The 20448-nt window shown below is 52.1% G+C and overlaps 1 protein-coding gene across 2 annotated transcripts in view; it reads left to right on the top strand.

Annotated features, from left to right (window-relative positions):
- The first annotated feature begins 1578 nt into the window (after positions 1 to 1578).
- The window catches only part of LOC119966574 (meiosis-specific coiled-coil domain-containing protein MEIOC-like), a 158920-nt gene continuing 140050 nt past the window's right edge, over positions 1579 to 20448 (top strand). For both annotated transcript variants that reach the window (XM_038798496.1, XM_038798497.1), the window contains exon 1: positions 1579 to 1695. The gene's annotated coding sequence lies outside the window, so the exon portion shown is untranslated. The remainder of the gene's footprint in view (positions 1696 to 20448) is intronic.

The raw sequence follows: 20448 nt of genomic DNA, 5'->3' as shown, positions 1-20448 counted from the left end.
AAATAATCCAGCTGGGGTGAGTGTCTCTGGGATGGTGGATGGTGTGGGAGATAGCAGTGACGCAAACTCGAGGTCGTCTAGGTTTGAGGCCTCCTCTGTGTCATTGGCCCGCTGAGAGGCCGCAGGGCGTTCGCGGGCCATTTCTCTCTCTTGTGGTGGTGTCGCCGCCCTCTGGGCGTCCTGCTCCACAGATTGTGTTGGGGAGGATGGGCCTCCCCGCTGATCAGGCACCCTCTGTCGTGAGGCCCTGGGTGAGGTGGGGGCTGAAGCGTTTATCCGTCTGGAGCCAGACGGCCCTGGTCGTTCGGCATCACGTCCTAGGGAAGAGAATGAAACTGCTTATTTAGATTCGCTCGGCCGGGCGCTGGAAGGTCCCAGTGGCCAGGGTGTGAAGGGACAGAGGATGGGGGAGGTGTCCAAGTGGGCAGGGTGTGTGAAGGGACAGAGGATGGGGGAGGTGTCCAAGTGGGCAGGGTGTGTGAAGGGACAGAGGAGGGGGGAGGTGTCCAAGTGGGCAGGGTGTGTGAAGGGACAGAGGATGGGGGAGGGGTGGGTGTTTGTCAAGGAGGGTTGTCTCACTTGTTGCAGCTCCGCCAACCTCGCATAGCGCGACATCCCGGGTGGCAGACCCCCCAACAAGGTCCAGTGCCCTCTGCTCAAAGGTGGTGAGGGGGTGCAGGTTGGGCGAACGCCCTCCAGTCTGGTGCCACTTACGGGTGTTGTGAGCGGACTTGGCCTGTTGGGGGAGGGTACATAGGTAGATCATTACAATACGGCAGGTATCAGCAGTTCGTTCAGATACTGGCACAGTTTGGGGGTCAAGTTGTCATAAGACGATTGCATCTCTCCACGGAGGCCAGAGCGCTGGGTCTGTAACAACTTTGTGAACCACCCTCAAATAACTCTGCCCCAATCCCCTTCCACCCCCCGTGCCAGGGGGGGAGGTGGGTGATTAAGTTAAGGGGGGAGGGGTGGTTGTGACCAGGGGGCACCCTCTTGGCACTTACCCTGGCAGCCCTGGTGAGGTCGTGCAGCTTTTTGCGGCACTGCTCTGCTGAGCGAGGGGTCTGCCCCACAGCACTGACGGACCCTTCCCGACCGTCGTCAAACGCGCCCGTTTTTGACGGCAACTTCGCGCTTTTTCGCGGGTGCGTAGAATCGCGCCCGAGCTTTCGGAGCGCTGCTCCTTCCTCAGAAAGAGCAGTGCTCCGAAAGCTCGTGTTTGAAACAAACCTGTTGGACTTTAACCTGGTGTTGTAAGACTTCTCACTGTTCTCATTGGTCAGTTAATCTGTCCATCATCCAGTTGCCCCCCCCCCCTCAGAAACCCGGAGGATGCGGATGCAGAATTGGGGGGTTGGGCTACGATCGCGCGCGCGGCTTGGCGGCAGCCTTCCGGGCCGCCAATTGGTGGGGAGAGGGAGATACGCACGCACGCCGGAGCCGTTGGAGGGCGGCGGCGCGGGCTGAGCGCGGGAAGAGCGCGTGGCGGGCGAGGTGTCGGTTGGTGACGGTTGAGAGCGCGAGCGAGCGGAGGTGTGTCCCCTCCATTCCCCCCCCGCCCCCCACCCCACACACACATAGGGCAGGGCTGCAGCTCAGAGCGCGGTCGGTGGTGTCAGAAGCAGGTCGTCGTCTCCTCAGCGGGGGGGGAACAAAACATAAACCGACCGTTTAAGGGCCCCATCTTTGACGGTGAGCGCGACTTCTCCTCGTTATTGTTTCCCCTCGTTATTGTTTCCCCTCGGACTCGGAGTAATTAAAAAGAAAAAGTGCTTCGGTGTGGGGGAGAGAGCCAGCATATTTGCTCCTCCTCGGGAGCTGAAGCTTTTTTTCTCAAGTTTCTTCTGTCCGTTCTCCGTCTCCAGCATCCGCAGTATTTTGCTTATCCCGTGTAAGCGGTAAAAACTCTGGTATTTAGGCCATTTGTTTGAATGCTTGTTGACCATTTAAAATGGACTGGCTGACACGAGGCTTACGGGAGTTCTGGTCGAGGCCTGTTGTGAAGGTGCTCGAAGGCCACCTCCCAACCATTTGACCCGCAATAGGGGAGTTGAACCTGTAAATCCAGGCATCCCGGGGTTGACCGGACAGTCATGGCGTTTTACAGCGCAGAAAAAGGGCCCTGCCACCACCGTGTCGGTGCCGGCCATCGATGACCGCCCTGCCCGTAGCCTTGACTGCTGTGGTGGTTCAAGTGCTGGTCTAAATGGTCAAGGGTTCCTGCCTCGACCACCCTTTCAGACGGCGAGTTCCGGATTCCCACCGTTCTCTGGCTGACCAATTCTTCCTCAAATCCCCGCTATTGACCAGGCTGATTCCTGCGATGGCGGGACCTTCATACGAGGCGAGACTTAAATCGGTTAGGATTATATTCATTGGAGTTTAGAAGAGTGGGGGTGGGTGGTGGGGGGTGGGGGGGGGGGGGGGATCTCATGGAAACGTGCAAAATTCTAACAGGATTAGATGGGGTAGATTCAGAAAGAGTGGGCGCGATTCTCCGCCCCCCACGACGGGTCAGAGAATAGCGGGAGGGCCTTCCCGACATTTTTCCCGCCCTCCCGCTATTCTCCCCCCCCCCCCCCCCCCGCCGGCCAACTCCCGACACGAATCGCTGCCGCCGTTTTTTTACGGCCGGCAGCGATTCACAGCTGATAGATGGGCCGAAGTCCCAGCCCTTTACGCTGTTTTTACGAACGGCAAACAGACCTGGTCTGGCCGTTCGTAAAAACGGCGGGAACAACTCGCTTTTTATAACCATGGCACCGATTGGCACGGCAGTACCACGGCCGTGCCAAGGGTGCCATGGGCCTGCGATCGATGGGCACCGATCGCGGGCCCGATGCCCGCGCACTCTTTCTCCTTCCGCCGCCCCGCAGTATCCATTCGCGGGGCGGCTGAGGGGCATCCCGGCCCGCGCATGCTCGGGTTTCGCGCAAATACGCGATGACGTCATCCGCGCATGCGCGGGTTGGAGTCTTCCAATCCGCGCATGCGCGGCTGACGTCATATGACGCGTCAGCCGGCGCTAACTCCGGCAAGCGGGCTTAACGAAATTCGTTAAGCCCGTGATGCCGGAGCTTACGGCATCGGGCTGCTAGCCCCGACCGGGGACCAGAATCGGGTCCCGGTCGGGAAGGGGCGCGCTGGCGTCAAACCCCCCGGGTTTGACGCCAGCCTTACGATTTCTCCCGTTTTGGGAGAATCGCACCCAGTGTTCCCAATGGTGCGCAAGTCCAGAACTAGGGGTCATAGTTTGAGGATAAGGGCTAAATCTTTAAGGGCTTGATTAATTAATCAATTTCTTGATTAATAAGGGGTTCAGGGGTTATGGGAGAAGGCAGGAGAATGGGGATGAGAAAAATATCAGCCATGATTGAATGGCGAAGCAGACTCGATGGGCCAAGTGGCCTAATTCTGCTCTTATGTATGGACTGAGGTGGGGAGAAAGTTCTTCACCCAGAGAGTGGTCAATCTGTGGAATTTGCTATCACAAAGTAGTTGAGGCCAAAACGTGTAATTTCAAGAAGGAATTATATTTAGCTCTTGGGGTTCAAGGGATATGGGGGGGAAAGGCGTGATCAGGGTATTGAATTTGACGATCATAATGGAATGGTGAGAAGACTCGAATGGCCTCCTCCTGCTTTTATTTTCTATGAATGACCACTAAGGGAAAATGTTTCTTCCAATCCACCCTGTCTGTCCCTCATAATTTTGTACACCTCCATCAGGCACCCCCCCCCCCCCCCCCCCAAATAGCCGCCTTTGTTCTAAGGAAGCTTGGCGGGAGTGCAGCCCCATTGAGCTGACATCTTATTTTTAAAAATCTTTCATGGGATATGAATGTCGATGGCAAGGCCACCATTTGTCGCCCCTTCTTGCCCTTAAACTGAGCAGCTTGCTCAGCTGTTTCAGAGAGCAATTTAAGAGTCCACCTCATTGCCGAGAGTGTGGAGTTGCATGTAGGCCAGAACAGGTAAGGATGGGCATTCACTTGTATTGAACTGAGCCATAAAGGGGGAGGTTAGACAAGGTGGTCATGGCTAGGCCGGAGAGGCTTGTAGAAGTGGAAATGTTTTGAATGTGTGTAAGATTTCTGGTCAACTAAGATTATCTGAGTTGGGAAAGCTGATCTTGAAGGCGGCTCTTAGCTAAGAGTAGCTAAAGACCACACTGCGGTCAATTATTTTGTCACCAGCTTCACAGAATGTATTAATTGAATCACAATAAGTACCAAAACGCACTTAAAGGCAGCGATGTACAGTTGGTTCACTCTGGAACACCAGCTCATAGTCCTCCGGTTAACTGAGGTACTGTCTCTTGCTGTATCTTGTTGACTGTAGTCTCCCTACTTCCTACTCACCTTCCTTTCTCTGTGCACTGAAAGATCCCAAGAACTCTACTTTTTCAGTTCCTGCCCATGTGTATAATCGGTGATGTCTCTGAGCACTCATTAGTTCAGGCAATGCCATGATCAGTCTCTGAAGCGGCGGTCATCTCAGAATCACAGAATTGATATTGCACTGAAGGAGGCCATTTGGCCATTGTATCTGCACCAGCCCTTGGAACGAGCAACTTACCTAATTACATCGTGCACCTTCTCCCCGTAACTCTGCATATTCTTACTCTTCATGATCCCATTTCTCATTCTGTCCTCACTGGTTCCCTAAGCTTGCCAGTTACCTGTGGGATGTCCCCTTCATTATAGTTTTCCCCTATTATCTCAATAAGTTTTCTTGTTTTCTTCTGAGATAATGGGGTGCATCAAGCTTATTAGAGATAAGAGAGGCTCTAGGTGTCAATGTAATCTTTGAGCCCATCTCAAATGCCTGTGGAATTTCCATTAAAATGGGCTTGCCAGTATGTTGTTAATGAATGTATGTTCTCATTGTGGTTGTTCATGCTTGGAATCTTGGCCTGATTTAGACAGTTCATACCTAAAATTTGTACAATATATATGGAGAGAGAGCGATAAGGACAATATGTGTGTCAAAGCTAAGACTACATAAATTTGTTACATACATTTTGAAAGAAAATATTTATTTTATGGCTATACAGTAAAACAAAAATACAGCTTTGTGCCATGCTAAGATTTTGTGGTGTATTTTCTTTTTCTTTTTTTAAAAATAATTTTTTTTGAAAAATTTTGAATTTATACAACAATAACGCACCATAGTAAAATACCAAAAATAACAATAATATTAACAATCATAAACATTCGCCCCATCTCCATGAACAACACAGCATTTTAACAACAACGCAAATTAACACAATATAAAGGTACAGAATAGACACTACAATATTCCCCCCCCCTCCCCCGGGTTGCTGCTGCTATTGACCAAGTTACCTATCTTTGAGCCAGGAAGTCCAGAAAAGGCTGCCATCGTTTATAGAACCCTTGTATTGATCCTCTCAGGGCAAATTTGACCCTTTCCAATTTTATAAATCCCGCCATGTCACTGATCCAGGTCTCCACACTTGGGGGACTTGCATCCTTCGTCGGGCTACTAGGGACGCTAAGGCCAGGACACTGGCCTCTTTCGCCTCCTGCACTCCCGGCTCTACCGCAACTCCAAAAATCGCGAGTCCCCACTCTGATTTGACCCTGGATCCAACCACCCTCGACACCGTCCCCGCCACCTCCTTCCAGAATTCTTCCAGTGCTGGGCATGCCCAGAACATATGGGCATGGTTCGCTGGACTCCCCGAACATCTGGTGCACCTGTCCTCACCCCCAAAGAACCTACTCATCCTAGTCCCGGACATGTGGGCCCGGTGCAGCACCTTAAATTGGATGAGACTAAGCCTCGCACATGAGGAGGAAGAGTTGACTCTCTCCAAGGCATCCGCCCAAGTCCCGTCCTCTATCTGCTCCCCAAGTTCCTCCTCCCATTTAGCCTTCAGCTCCTCCACTGACGACTCCTCCACCTCCTGCATTACCTTATAGATGTCAGACACCTTCCCCTCTCCGACCCACACCCCCGAAAGGACTCTGTCCATCGACCCCCGCGATGGCAGCAGAGGGAATCCCTCTACCTGTCGCCTTGCAAACGCCTTTACCTGCAAGTATCTGAACATGTTCCCTTGGGGAAGGCCAAATTTATCTTCCAGTTCCCCCATTTGTGGTGTATTTTCACCTGTCAGCTAAGAATGCATCTGCAGTCAAGGCTGGTGTCCTACATTCACCACAATTACGCAGAATAAGGGCAGCACGGTGGCCTAGTGGTTAGCACAGCTGCCTCACATTGCTGAGGTCCCAGGTTTGAACGCGGCTCTGGGTCACTGTCCGTGTGGAGTTTGCACATTCTCCCTGTGTCTGCGTGGGTTTTGCCCCCACAATCCAAAAGTGTGCAGAGTAGGTGGATTGGCCACACTAAATTGCCCCCTAATTGGAAAAAATAATTGGGTAATCTAAATTTTAAAAAAATTACACAGAATATATTAGGTTTATTAAAATACTTTGATCACCAAATCATTAAATGTGGCAAAACTACAAACAATTTATTAAACATGGCCTTTCTTGCAATTATTTTGCTATCTATCCATGATCTCATAGGATAGAGATGTTTCCTGGCTTTACAGCTTTCCTCAAGAATCTCCAAAGTCGCATTTTAATTAATATTGCTTACTTATCTCTTCTGCAAGATTCATGGTATCTTACTGCACCTGCCAGTATGTGGTCAGTATGCGCAAAATATTCCGTTCCACGTTTTACCAGTCAAGGTTAGTGGTTCCCCAACCTCAATATTTCTATTTCTTTTATATTTCTAGCAGAACACAGGACTACTTGTGTGCCAAACAGCATAAGCAGCAAGTAATAGACAGAGCTAAGCGATTCCACAAGAAACGCATCAAATCTAAGCTCTGCAGTCCTGCCACAACCAGCTGTGAATGGTGGTGGAAAATTTAAAAATTCGCTGGAGGAGGAGGCTTCACAAATATCCCCATCCTCAATGTTGGAGGAGCTCAGCACATATGTGCAAAAGACAAGGTTGAGGCATTTGCAACAATCTTCAGCCAGAAAGTGCCGAGAGGGTGATCCATCTCAGTCTCTTCCGGAGGTCCTGAGCATCACCGATGACACTCTTCAACCAATAGGATTCACGGGATATCAATAAACGGCTGAAGGCACTGGATGCTGCAAAGGCTATGGCCCTGACAATATACTAGCAGTAGTACTGAAGTACTCCAGAACTTGCCATATCCCAAGCCAAGCTGTTCCAGTACAGCTACAACATTGGCATCTACCCGGCAATTTGGAAAATTGCCCAGATCTGTCCTGTACACAAGAAACGGGACAAATCCAACCTAGCTAATTACTGCCCGATCAGTCTACCATCCATCATCAGCAAAGTGATGTGTGGACTCATCAACAGTGCTATCAATCGGCACTTAACTCAGCAATAACCTGCCCACGGGCCTTCAGCTTGGGTTCTGCCAGGGTCACTCAGCTCTTCTCATTACAGCTTCAAACATGGACAAAAGAGCTGGTTGCCAGAGGCGAGGTGAGAGTGACTGCCCTTGACATCAAGGCAGCATTTGACTGAATATGGCATCAAGGAGACCTATCTAAACTGGAGACAAAGGGAATCGGGGAAAACCTTCCGCTGGTTGGAGTTATACCTGGCATAAAGGAAGATGGTCATGGTGGTTGGTGGTCAATCATCTCACCTCCATGACATCGCTGCAGGAGTTCCTCAGGGTAGTGTCCTAGGCCCAACCATCTTCAGCTGCTTCATTAATGACCTCCCTTCCATCATAAGGTCAGAAGTAGGGATGTTTGTGGATAACACCCAATATTCAGTACCACTCACGACTACTCAGATAATGAAGAAGTTCATGTCCAAATGCAGCAAGACCTGGACAATATCCAGGCTTGGGCTGATAAATAGCAAGTTACAATCGTGTCACACAAGTGCCGCCAGGCAATGACCATCTACAAGCGAGGATCTAACCATCGTCCCATGACATTCAATGGTGTTATCACTGCTGAATTCCCCACAATCAGCATCCTGGGGCAGAAACGGAACTGAACTGGCCATTTAATACTGTGGCTGCCAGGGCAGGTCAAAGACGAGGAATCTGACGACGAGTAACTCCCCTCCTGACCCTCCAATGCCTGTCCGCTATCTACAAGGCACAAGTCAGGAGTGTAATGGAATTCTCTCCACTTGCCTGGATGAGTGCAGCTCCAACAACACTCGAGAAGCTCGAAACCATCCAGGACAAAGCAGCCCGCATAATGCTCCCCCTTCCACAAATATTTAAACCCTCCACCACCGATGCACAGTGGCAGTCGTGTGTACCATCTATAAGATGAGGCAACAAGGTGGCACAAAGTGGTTAGTACTGCCTCACAGCTCCAGGGGCCCGGGTTCAATTCAAGCCTTGGGTGACTGGAGTTTGCACTTTCTCCCCATGTCTCTGTGGGTTTCTTCCGTGTGCTCCGGTTTCCTTCCAGAGTCCAAAGATGTGCAGGTTAGGTGGATTGGCCATGCTAAATTGTCCCTTAGTGTTCAAAAGGTTAATCATAGAATTTACAGTGCAAAAGGAGGCCATTGGGCCAATCGAGTCTGCACTGGCTCTCGGAAAGAGTACCCTACTTCAGTCCACGTCTCCGCCCTGTCCCAGTAACCCTACCTAAGGGCAATAAATCATGGCCAATGCACCTAACCTGCACATCTTTGGACTGTGGGAGGAAACCGGAGCACCCGGAGGAAACCTATGCAGACACGGGGAGAACGTGCAGACTCCACACAGACAGTGACCCAAGCTGGGAATCGAACCTGGGATCCTGGGTCTGTGAAGCAACTGTGCTAACCACTGTGATACTGTGCTGCCCTTAGGTGGGGTTATGCGGATTGGTCAGCGGATTGGGCCTAGGCAGGGTACACTTTCAAAGGGTTGGTGCAGGCTCGATGGGCCAAATGGCCTCCTACACTGCAGAGATTATGTTATAAGATGCACTGCAGGAACTCGCCAATATTCTATTTGCCTTTTCAGTTGCATGCTGTACCTGCATACCGACTTTCTGCGATTCAAGAACAAAAGACACCAAGATCCCTCTGCCCAGATGCATTTTTAAGATTCTTCCCATTTAGATCATTTGCTTTTCTATTTTTTTCGGCGAAAATGGACAAACTCACATTAAAAAAAAATCTTTTTATTGGCATTTCTCATATTTATAGACAAACTCTCTTTTAAAAAAAAAAAAAATTTATTAAGGCATTTGTGCACACGCACACATGAAACAAAACCAAAACCAAAAAAATAGAGAACAAACTGGAAGTCTCAACAAATAAATAACACAGCACCGTCTTTGTCATTCCCCTCTGCCCACCCTGCCCCTCCCATTTTTACCCCCTGTAACTCTCTTCGCTCTCTTTCCCCCCCCCCCCCCAACTTGAAGAAGTTAATAAATGGCTTCCATCTTGGGGCAAACCCACCACTCCACAGACCCTCTCAAGGGAAACTTAATATTTTGTCCAGCCTAAGGAATTCCGCGAGGTCGCTCACCACACCCCTGGCTTCTGCCATCCAGAGTCCCTCCACTCCAGCAAAATCCATCTCTAGGCTGCAAAGGAGAGAAAGGCCACGATATCATCTCTCTCGCCACCGGGTCGTCCGACACCTCTGGACTCGGGGTAACCTTCACCGTCAGTATCTCAGACATAACGTCAGCGAACCCCTGCCAGAATCCCCTCAGTTTTGGACAAGCCCAAAACATGTGGACATGGTTCATGAACCTCCCTGTGCACCGCCCATGCCTATCCGCCACCCACTTGAAGAACCTGCTCATTCTGGCCACCGTCATATGTGCCCTATGAATCAATTTGAATTGAATAAGGCTAAGCTTAGCACACAGTGGATGCGTTCACTCTTCTCAGAGCCACCTCCCATAACCGAGCATCCACCTCCCTCCCCAGCTCTTCCTCCCACTTCCCTTTAACTTCTTCAATTGGGGCTCCCTCCCAATCCATTAATTCCTCATAAATCTTCAACACCTTACCCTCGCCAACTCCTTGTCCCACAGCCCTGGGGCAACTGGTTGGGAAAGGATGGCACCTGCATCCTAACCTAATCCTGCACCTGTAAGTACCGGAACCCATTCCCAGTGGGCAGCTCATACTCCTCTTCCAATTCCTCTCGGCTCGAGAAGTTGTCCTCCACAAATAGGCCCCCAAACAGCTCGGTTCCCAAACAGTTCCTTCCCCGCCCGCTGCCACCTCCGGAACCTTGTGTCCAACCCTATGTTGGTGCAAATCTATGATTCTCACAAATCGGTGCCCAACCGAGGCACCTTCCAACCTCAGGTGCTGCCGCCACAGTCCCCACACCCTCGGAGCCGCCACCACCACATTCCCATGGAATATCTGGCCGGCAAGAACGGCAGAGGTGCCAGCAATAGTGCCCCGAAACTAGCGTCATTAAACAAGGTTGCCTCCATCCACTCCTACACCGACCCCTCCCCCACTTTCTAACCATGGCTATATTCGCTGCCCAGTAATAGTTTATTAAATTTGGCATGTCTGGCCCGACCGCAACCCCCCCCCCCCCAACATCCCCGTTCCAGCAGCACTTTCTTTGCGTGTGGGGATTTTTGCGCCCCCACACAACCCCCAAAATCAGGGCATTTTAATTGCCTAAGAAACGCCTTTGGGTTAAAAATCGGAAGGTTCTGAAAAACAAATAACCTCAGAAGCACCGTTACTTTCACGGTCTGCATCCACCCACCAACGATAGTGGGAGCTCGTCCCATCTCTTAAAATCCTCCTTCATCTGCTCTACCAAACGCACTAGATTCAATTTGTTCAATTATTCAGATCCCCGCGCCACCTGAATGCCCAGGAATCTGAAGTATGTACCCACCACTTTAAACAGTAGTTCGCCCAGCCTTCCCTCCTGTCGCCTTGCTTGGATCGGGAAGACCTCACTCTTCCCCATGTTTAACTGATACCCGGCCAAATTCCTCGAAAGTGCTCATGATCCCCCAATGCCTCCCAACGGGTCTGAAATGTATAGCAACAGATCATCCGCGTACGGCGAAACTCTATGCTCCACACACCCCGCACTATCTCTTTCCAACTTCTTGACTCTAAGCACCATTGCTAATGGCTCTAACACCAAGGCAAAAACCTATGGGGAGAGTGCGCATCCCTGCCTTGTCCCACAATGCAATCCAAAATAGCCCAAACTCACCCGATTTATCCTAACACTCGCTACCGGCGCCCTATGTAACAACAGGACCCAATCCACAAACCCCTGCCCGTAGCTGAACCGTCCCACACTTCACACAGATATTCCCATTCCACCCGATCAAAGGCCTTCTCTGCATCCACAGCGACCTTCACCTCCTGTCCCACCGGGGGCATCATAATCAAATTCAGTAAGCGCCTGACATTCACTGACATAACTCCACATTGTAAACCCTGTCAGGTCCTTCCCGATCACCACGGCACACAGTCCTCAATCCGCGGGGCCAAGATCATTGCCAACAGCTTGGCATCCACATTCAGCAGCAACGTCGGGCGGTGAGACCCCGCACTGTTCCGGGTCCTTGTCCTTCTTCAAAATGAAGCATATTGAAGCCTGCGTCAACGTTGGGGAAGCACCCCCTTCTCCATCGCTTCATTGTTTTCCCTTACCAGCAGGGGCCCCAGATCCCCCGCCAGCAGAATCTTATCCATCTCAAAGTGGCTCATCTCATGGGCTGGTTTAGTTCACTAGGCTAAATCGCTGGCTTTTAAAGCAGACCAAGCAGGCCAACAGCATGGTTCGATTCCCGTACCAGCCTCCCCGGACAGGTGCTGGAATGTGGCGACTAGGGACTTTTCACAGTAACTTCATTGAAGCCTACTCGTGACAATAAGCGATTTTCATTCATTCATTCATTCATTCATTCATTCATTCATTCAAGTGATCGATCTGCGAGTACACCCTGTGCACATGGGAGAACGAAAATTCCTTTGCCCTCAGCTTCCCAAACCTCCATGGATCTACCCCCCATGTGCTCCGTGAAATCCTTTAGCTCCTTCGCCACCGCCGAAACCCTCACTGATCGAGGACTCGATATCCATTTTAAAATCAGCGCCCATAATCAACTGGTGCGAGTCCAGGTCCGGGATCTTCCCCAACACCCGCCTTATGAATTCGACATTGTCCCAATTTGGGGCATACATGTTCACCAGAACCACTGGCATCCCCTCCAATTTCCCGCTCACCATCACGATTCTTCCTCCCGGATCTGCCACTATATTCCCCACCTCAAATTCTACCCTCTTATTTATCAGCACCGCGGATCCAACCCAACCGTTTATCAGCCTAGTCTGGTCCCTAATCTTCAAATGTGTTTCCTGTAAAAATGCCACATCCGCCTTTACGCCCCTCAGGTGTGCGAGCCTTCTCATGTTCGACGTGACCAGCCTGGTCCAGGGGCACCCCGACCCCCTCCCCTGCCAATGAACCATAGCCTTTCTTGGGCCAGCCCCCTTCTAACAACCCGCCAGGCCCTCCCTCGGATGTCCACTGTGACCGACTCCCTCCTTATTACACATCAACCGTTCCACCCCCGTCAGCAGTTTCCCCCCCCCCCCCCCCAACAAAACAATAATCCCATCCCCCTCTAACACTGGACACCTGCTCACCCCTCTCCTGCCAATTCATTGTCTCTCAAAACTCCGTTGCCTCCTCCGGTGTTCCAAAATGATACTCGCGGCCGTTGTGGGTCACCCAAAGGTAGGCCGGGTACAGCATCCCGAATTTCATCCCTTAAAGAGGGCAGCTTTGACCTGGTTGAATTCAGCTTTCCTTTTTGCCAATTCAGCACAATGGTTAGCACTGTTGCTTCACAGCCCAGGGACCAGGTTCGATTCCCAGCTTGGGTCACTATCTGTGCAGAGTCTGCACGTTTTCCCCGTGTCAGCATGGGTTTCCTCTAGGTGCTCCAGTTTCCTCCCACAAGTCTCGAAAGACGTGTTGTTAGGTAATTTGGGCATTCTGAATTCCTGAACAGATGCCGGAATGAAATGAAATGAAAATCGCTTATTGTCACGAGTAGGCTTCAAATGAAGTTACTGTGAAAAGCCCCTAGTCGCCACAATCCGGCGCCTGTTCGGGGAGGATGTTATGGGAATCGAACCGTGCTGCTGGCCTGCTTTGGTCTGCTTTCAAAGCCAGCGATTTAGCCCTGTGTTAGGGGCGACTAGGGGATTTCAAGAGTATCTTCATAGCAGTGTTAATGGATGGATTGGATGGATTTGTTTATTGTCACGTGTACCAAGGGACAGTGAAAAGTATTTTTCTGCGAGCAGCTCAATGGATCATTAAGTACATGAAAAGGAAATAAAAGAAAATAATAATATAGCAACACAGTACGCAATGTAACTAGATAACACCGACATCGGGTGAAGCACATGGGTGTAGTGTTAATGATGTCAGTCCATAAGAGTGTCGTTTAAGAGTCTGGTAACTGGGGAAGAAGCTATTTTGGAGTCTGTTCGTGCGTGTTCTCAGATTTTTGTATCTCCTCCCCGATGGAAGAAGTTGGAAGCCGGGTGGGAGGGATCCAAATACAAGAGCAATAAATTAACAAAAATAACGAACATGAAGCCATGGAACCACACCCCCATCCCCCATAACAAACAAGGGCTCTTAGAATATCTTGCTGGGGGGAGCGGCAACGGCGCCGTCACCAGCGCCTCTAGGCTCGTCCCACACAGGACGCCGCCTCCATCCTCTTCCATGCCACCCCCTCCCCCTCCATCACCCACCTACGTATCATTGCCACGTTCGCAGCCCAGTAGTACCCACACAGGTTGGGCAGCGCCAACCCCCCCACTTCCCTACCCCGCTCCAGGAATACCTTCCTCGCCCTCGGGGTCTCCTGCGCCCACACAAACCCTATAATACTCCTACTGACCCTCATGAAAAAAGCCTTCGGGATCATGATAGGTAGACACTGGAAGAGGAACAGAAACCTCGGGAGCACCGCCATTTTGACCGACTGGACCCTGCCCGCTAGGGAGAGTGGCAACACATCCCACCTCCTAAACTCCTCCATCTGCTCCAAGAGCTTCGTAAAGTTGAGTCTATGCAGGGCCCCCCCAGCTCCTGGCTATCTGGACCCCCAGGTATCTGAAGCTCCTCTCTGCCCTTTTCAGCGGAAGTTCCCCTATCTCTCTCTCCTGATCCCCCGAATGCACCACGAACAGCTCACCCATCCCCACGTTGAGTTTATACCCGGAGAAGTCCCCAAACTCCCAAAAAATCTTCATCACCTTCGGCATCCCCCTCAACAGGTCTGCCACGTACAACAATAAATCGTCCGCGTACAACGACAGCCGATGCTCCTCCCCCCCCCTCCTCCCCGCACTATCCCCCTCCAGTTCCTCGACCCCCTCAGCACCATAGCCAGGGGTTCGATCGCAAACAGCAGGGGAGACGGGGGCACCCCTGTCTCGTCCCTCGGTACAGCCGAAAGTTCTCCTCCCTCCTCCCATTCGTAACCACACCTGCCACCGGGGCATCATACACCAGCCGTACCCACCTAATAAATCCCTCACCAAACCCGAACCTCTTCAAAACCTCCCAAAGATATCCCCACTCCACGCTGTCAAAGGCCTTCTCCGCATCCATCGACGCCACTATCTCCGCCTCGCCGTCCACCGGCGGTATCATTATAACATTGAGAAGCCTCCGCACATTAACGTTCAGCTGCCTCCCCTTCACAAAACCCGTTTGATCCTCGTGTATTACCTGCAGCACCACGTCCTCCACCCTCCTGGCCAATATCTTGGCCAGCCGTTTCGCATCCACATTGAGGAGCGAAATCGGCCGATATGATCCACACTGAAGGGGGTCCTTATCCCACTTCAGAATTCCACTTCAGAATCAATGAAATCAACGTCCTGGACATCATCGGGAGGCCTCCCTCGCCTCATTCAAGGTCCTCACTAGCAGCGGGCCCAGCAACTCTGAAAATGTCTTATAAAATTCAACCGGGAACCCATCGAGTCCCCGGTGCCTTCCCTGACTGCATACTCCCCATCGCCTTAACCAGCTCCTCCAGCTCGACTGGCGCCCCCAGACCCTTCACCTGCTCCTCCTCCAGCTTGCTCAAAAAGCGGTCCATTCCTCCCTCCTCCACTGGGGGCACTGACCGGTATAACTCTTCATAGAAGGTCCTGAACACTCCGTTAATGCCCCTCGCACTTCGCACCAGTCTCCCTCCTCCATCCCTAACTCCCCCTATCTTCCTCGCAGCCTCCCGCTTCCGGAGCTGGTGCGCCAACATCCGACTCACCTTCTCCCCGTATTCGTATACCGCCCCTTGCGCCCTCCTCCACTGCGCCTCCGCTTTCCTGGTGGTCAAAATATCAAACTCCGCTTGGAGACTGCGACGCTTCCTCAATAGCCCTTCCGGGCCCTCCGCGTACCTCCTATCCACCCTCACCATTTCTTCCACCAACTTCTCCCTCTCCCTTTTCTCCCCCCTCTCCCTATGCACCCTGATGGAAATCAGCTCCCCCCTAACCACCGCCTTCAGCGCCTCTCAGACCACCCCCACCTGCACCGCCCCATTATCATTAGTTTCCAAATACCCCTCTATGCACCTCCGGACCTGCCCGCATACCTCCTCATCCGACAGCAGCCCAACCTCCACATCGGGCATTGGTCCCTCCCCTCCCCCAGCTCCAGATCCACCCAATGCGGGGCGTGATCTGAGATGGCTATCGCCGAATATTCTGCGCCTACCACCCTCTGAATCAACGCCCTGCTGAAGACAAAAAAGTCAATCCGGGAGTAAGCCTTGTGGGTGTGGGAGAAGAACGAAAACTTCCTGGCCCCCGGCCTCATAAACCTCCAAGGATCCACCCCTCCCACCTGGTCCATGAACCCCCTCAGCACTGTGGCCGCCGCCAGCCTCTTACCCGTCCTGGACCTGGAACGATCCAGTGCTGGGTCCAGCACTATATTGAAATCTCCTCCCATTATCAAGCCCCCCGCCTCAAAGTCTGGAATCCGGCCCAGCATGCGCTGCATAAAGCCCGCAACGTCCCAGTTTGGGACACATTAACCAGCACCACCCGCTCTCCCTGGAGCCTACCGCTTACCATCACATCTGCCACAACTGTCCGCCACCACACTCAACGCCACAAACGACATTCCCCCCCCCCCCCCAACGACCCCCTCCCCGGTGTAACACTACCACCCTCCCCCCCCCCCCCCCCCCCGGCCCCCGGCCAGCACAGTCCCCTCCCGTTCCGACTCCAGCGCGGGAAAAAGCCCGCGCCACCGGCTTTAACCTCGACCCGAAACGCGGGAAGAGTAGGCCCGCGCCACAACGGGCCCACAATACATCCCACAAGCTTCCCCACAAAACCCCCCCCCCCCCAGAAACCAACACAAAATAACAAGGGAGAACAGAGTCTCCAAACACTGTACATCAGTCCTCAATCCTCAGTCCGAGTCCAGGTTCTCTGCCTGGACAAAGGCCCAGGCCTCTTCCGGAGAGTCAAAGTAATACTGGCGGTCTTTATAAGTGACCCAAAGGCACGCCGGCTGTAACAGGCCAAACTTCACCCCTCTCTTGTGCAGCACTGCTTTCGACCAGTTATAACCTGCCCTTTTCTTCGCCATCTCCGCACTCCAGTCCTGGTAAATTCGGACCTCTGCATTATCCCACCTGCTGCTCCTCTCCTTCTTGGCCCACCTCAGCACACATTCTCGGTCGACGAACCGGTGAAACCGCTCCTGCACCGCCCTTGGCGGCTCGTTAGGCTTGGGCTTTCTCACCAACACTCGATGGACCCCCTCTAGCTCCAAGGGCCCTTGGAAGGACCCCGCTCCCATTAGCGAGTTCAGCATCGTGACCACGTAGGCCCCCAAGTCTGATCCCTCCAGCCCCCCCAGGATCTGCAAATTCTTCCGCCGCGAGCGGTTCTCCATTCCCTCCAGCCTCGCCTGCCATTTCTTGTGGAGCGCCTTGTGCACCTCCACCTTCACCGCCAGGCCTAGGATTTCGCCCTCATTCTCTGAGGCCTTTTGCCGGACCTCGCGGATCTCTGCCCCCTGGGCCGTCTGGGTCGCCGTGAGCTTGTCAAGTAAGGCCTTTAGCGGTTCCAGCAGCTCAGCTTTCAGCTCCCTGAAGCAGCGATGGAGCTGCTCCTGCGCCCACTGCTGCCACGCTGCCGGTTCCCCGCCCGCCGCCATCTTGGTCTTCCTCCCTCGCACCTTTCTCTGCTCCAGAGCCGATTTTTGAACCGCCCCGCTCCTGGTCCAGTACATCCACCGGCAGAAAAGCGTTGCTGATGTCTTCCCACACCGGGAAAAGTCAGTCCAGCGCCTTTACAGGCCCTAAAAAGGTCCCAGAAGTCCGAAAATAGCGGGTGCCGCCGAACGTGTGGCTTAGCTCCGCATCGCCGCAACCGGAAATCGACTCTGAAGTTTTTTGCGGTCTTGGGCCGAGCATTTGCCATTCCAGGCTGTGATGCAGCCAGATAGGATGCTTTCTAGATAGCCTACTTGTGACAATAATAAAGATTATTATTACCCTCCGCCATCCTCCCCTGTGTCGCACAAAGAGTTTCTCCACTCCTGGTCTGCATATTCATCCACCTACCTCACCAGTGGAGTATAACCCCATCACCACTTCTGCACCTTTTTTCTCCAAAACATCCACCCGGCAACCGGGGAAAAGGACCGAAAAAACTGCCTCGAGGCGAAGCTGCCAAATATGCGACCACTCACACCATGGTTGCCACTGGAAGTTGACAACCTTGCACTTAACTACATTAAACTCCATCTGCCAAATCCTAGCCTATCTTTCCATCTGTAAAATGTTTGTCGTCTCTTCACTGCCTCCTTTCCCACCTTTTGTAATATCATCTGAAAATTTTGCTATTTTACACTCAGTCCCTGCTTGCAAATCAGTTATATAGATTGTGAACAGTTGGGGTTCGAGGACTATGGCACTCTGCTAGTTACAGTTCGCCAGCCAGAGAACGACCCATTTATCCCGACCCTCTGCTTTCTGTTAGTTAGCCAATCCTCAATCCAATCGCGTATTCTACTCCAATCCCCTGCAATGTCACCTTCTGCATCAGTCTTTTATGTGGCACCTTGTCAAACGTCTCCTGGAAGTTTAGATATATCATATCCACAGGTTTCCCATTGTCTACCTTGCTCGAGCAAGTTTGTCAAGCATGACTTACCCCTCAAAAAAAAGATGCTGGCAATGGTGGATTACGATTTCTGTTTGTAAATGTTCAGTCATCTCCTCCTTAATGATTGATTCCAGCAACTTGCCCACCACAGAGATCAAGCTAACTGGTCTGTAGTTCCCTACTCTTTGCCTCTCTCCCTTCCTTTCTGAAAAGGGGCGTCACATTAGCGTGTTTTCAATCCATCGGGACCCTTCCAGAATCTACGGAATTCTGAAATCTCATAGTCAGTGCATCTACTATCTCTGCTGCCACCTGCCTTAATACCCGAGGATGCAGGCCATAAGGTCCCGGTGGACTTACCTACCTTTAATCGCATTAGTTTATTCAATATCATGGGCACGATTCTCCGACCCCCATGCTGGGTGGGAGAATCGCGGGAGTGCTGGTCGATTCCCGCCACGCCGCCCTGGCACCCGCACGCGATTCTCCCACCTCCCCCAAAACGGCGTGCCGTGTTTTACGACAGGCCGCTTGGAGAATTGTCGCTCGCCGTTTCTAACGGTCGAGCGGTGACCCACCGGCCCGGATGGGCCGAGCGGCCTGCCCAATATGACCGGTTCACGCCGGCGCCAACCACACCTGGTCGCTGCCGGCTTGAACAGCGCGCGAACACTGCATGTGCAGCCTGTGAGGGGGGGGGGGGGGGAGGATCGAGCACCAGGGGGGTGCTCAGGAGGGGTCTGACCCGCGATCGGTGCCCATCGATCGGCGGGCCTGTGTCTCTAAAGGATGCACTCTTTTTCCTCCGCCGCCCCGCAAGATCAATCCTCCATGTCTTGCCCGTGGGGAGGACGACAACCGCGCATGCGCGGGTTGGATCCGGCCAACCTGTGCATGTGCAGGTGACGTCATTTAAGTGCCGCCGACTGCCTCAATTACGCTGTGCCGTTTTGACGTGGGCGCCAAGGCTCGGAGTGCGAAATTGACGCGGCGCCGCTCCTAGCCCCCTGGGGGGGGGGGGGGGGGAGTGAGGAGCGGCCTCCGACGCCGGAGTGAAACACTCTGGTTTTCACTCCGACGTCTGCAATTTTATCATGACCAATCCACCGAACCTGCACATCTTTGGACTGTGGGAGGAAACCAGAGCACCCAGAGGAAACCCACGCACACACGGGGAGGATGTGCAGACTCCGCACAGACAGTGACCCAAGCCGGAATCGAACCTGGGACCCTGGAGCTGTGAAGCAATTGTGCTATCCACAATGCTGCCGTGCTGCCCCCATGAGTTTTGCCCCCACAACCCAAAGATGTGCAGATTAGGTGGATTGGCCACGCTAAATTGCCCCTTAATTGGAAAAAATGAATTGGACACTCTAAATTTATTTATTTTAAAAAATTCTGATTAGTAAGTTCGCGGATGACCCCCAAGGTCGGGGGTGGAGCATCGGGGGTGGGCCTTGGTCAATGACCTGAGGCCGTCAATCGAGTACGGCGCCTTGGGTGGGGCGGAGCGTTGTGAAAGCGGCAGCGCCCCCGATTCGGTTTGTAAATGTGATCCTCGGCCGTTCGCCGAACACGATTTTGACGTCGCCAACTAGAGAATCCAGCCACAATATTTGTTCACCTCTGCCATTTCCACATGCCCATGATAATTTCTTCTGTCCCTGCTTCTAAGGAACCAACATAGCTATTCTCTTTTTTTTCTATACTTGTAACAGCTCTTGCAATCTTTTTGTATTCCTGGATAGTTTACTCTCCTGTTGTATTTTTTATTTTTTAATCAACTTTTTGATGATCCTTTGCTGATTTCTAAAGCATTTCCAGTCCTCAGACTTACTACTGTCTATTTTTAATCTAATACTATACCGTGCCACCGTATTGAGCTACGGGTGGATCTGTCTCACTGAGGTTTAGTTTTTCAGTGGAATATATTTTTGTTGAATATTTTGAAATTTTCTTTAAATTATTCCCACTGTTTAGTTACCATCAGACCCTTCAGTCTATTTACGCAATGTTAGCCAGCTGTCTCATCATACCTTTGTAATTGTTTAAGATTCTTGTTTGTTTGTGTATGGAGTATTTCATTTTGAAGCTTAAGGTGAAATTTGATTGTATTATGATCACAATTTCACAGTGGATCGGGAGCCCTCTTTTAGGTCGGCACGGTAGCACAGTGGTTAGCACTGCTGCTTCACAGTGCCAGGGACCCAGGTTTGATTCCCGCCTTGGGTCACTGTCTGTACGGAGTCTGCACGTTCTCCCTGAGTCTCCGTAGGTTTCCTCC

The sequence above is a fragment of the Scyliorhinus canicula genome, chromosome 5 (genome assembly GCF_902713615.1).
Source record: "Scyliorhinus canicula chromosome 5, sScyCan1.1, whole genome shotgun sequence".
Classification (NCBI taxonomy): Eukaryota; Metazoa; Chordata; class Chondrichthyes; order Carcharhiniformes; family Scyliorhinidae; genus Scyliorhinus; species Scyliorhinus canicula.
Note: the sequence above shows the minus strand (reverse complement) of the source record. Positions and strands in the feature narration are given on the sequence as shown.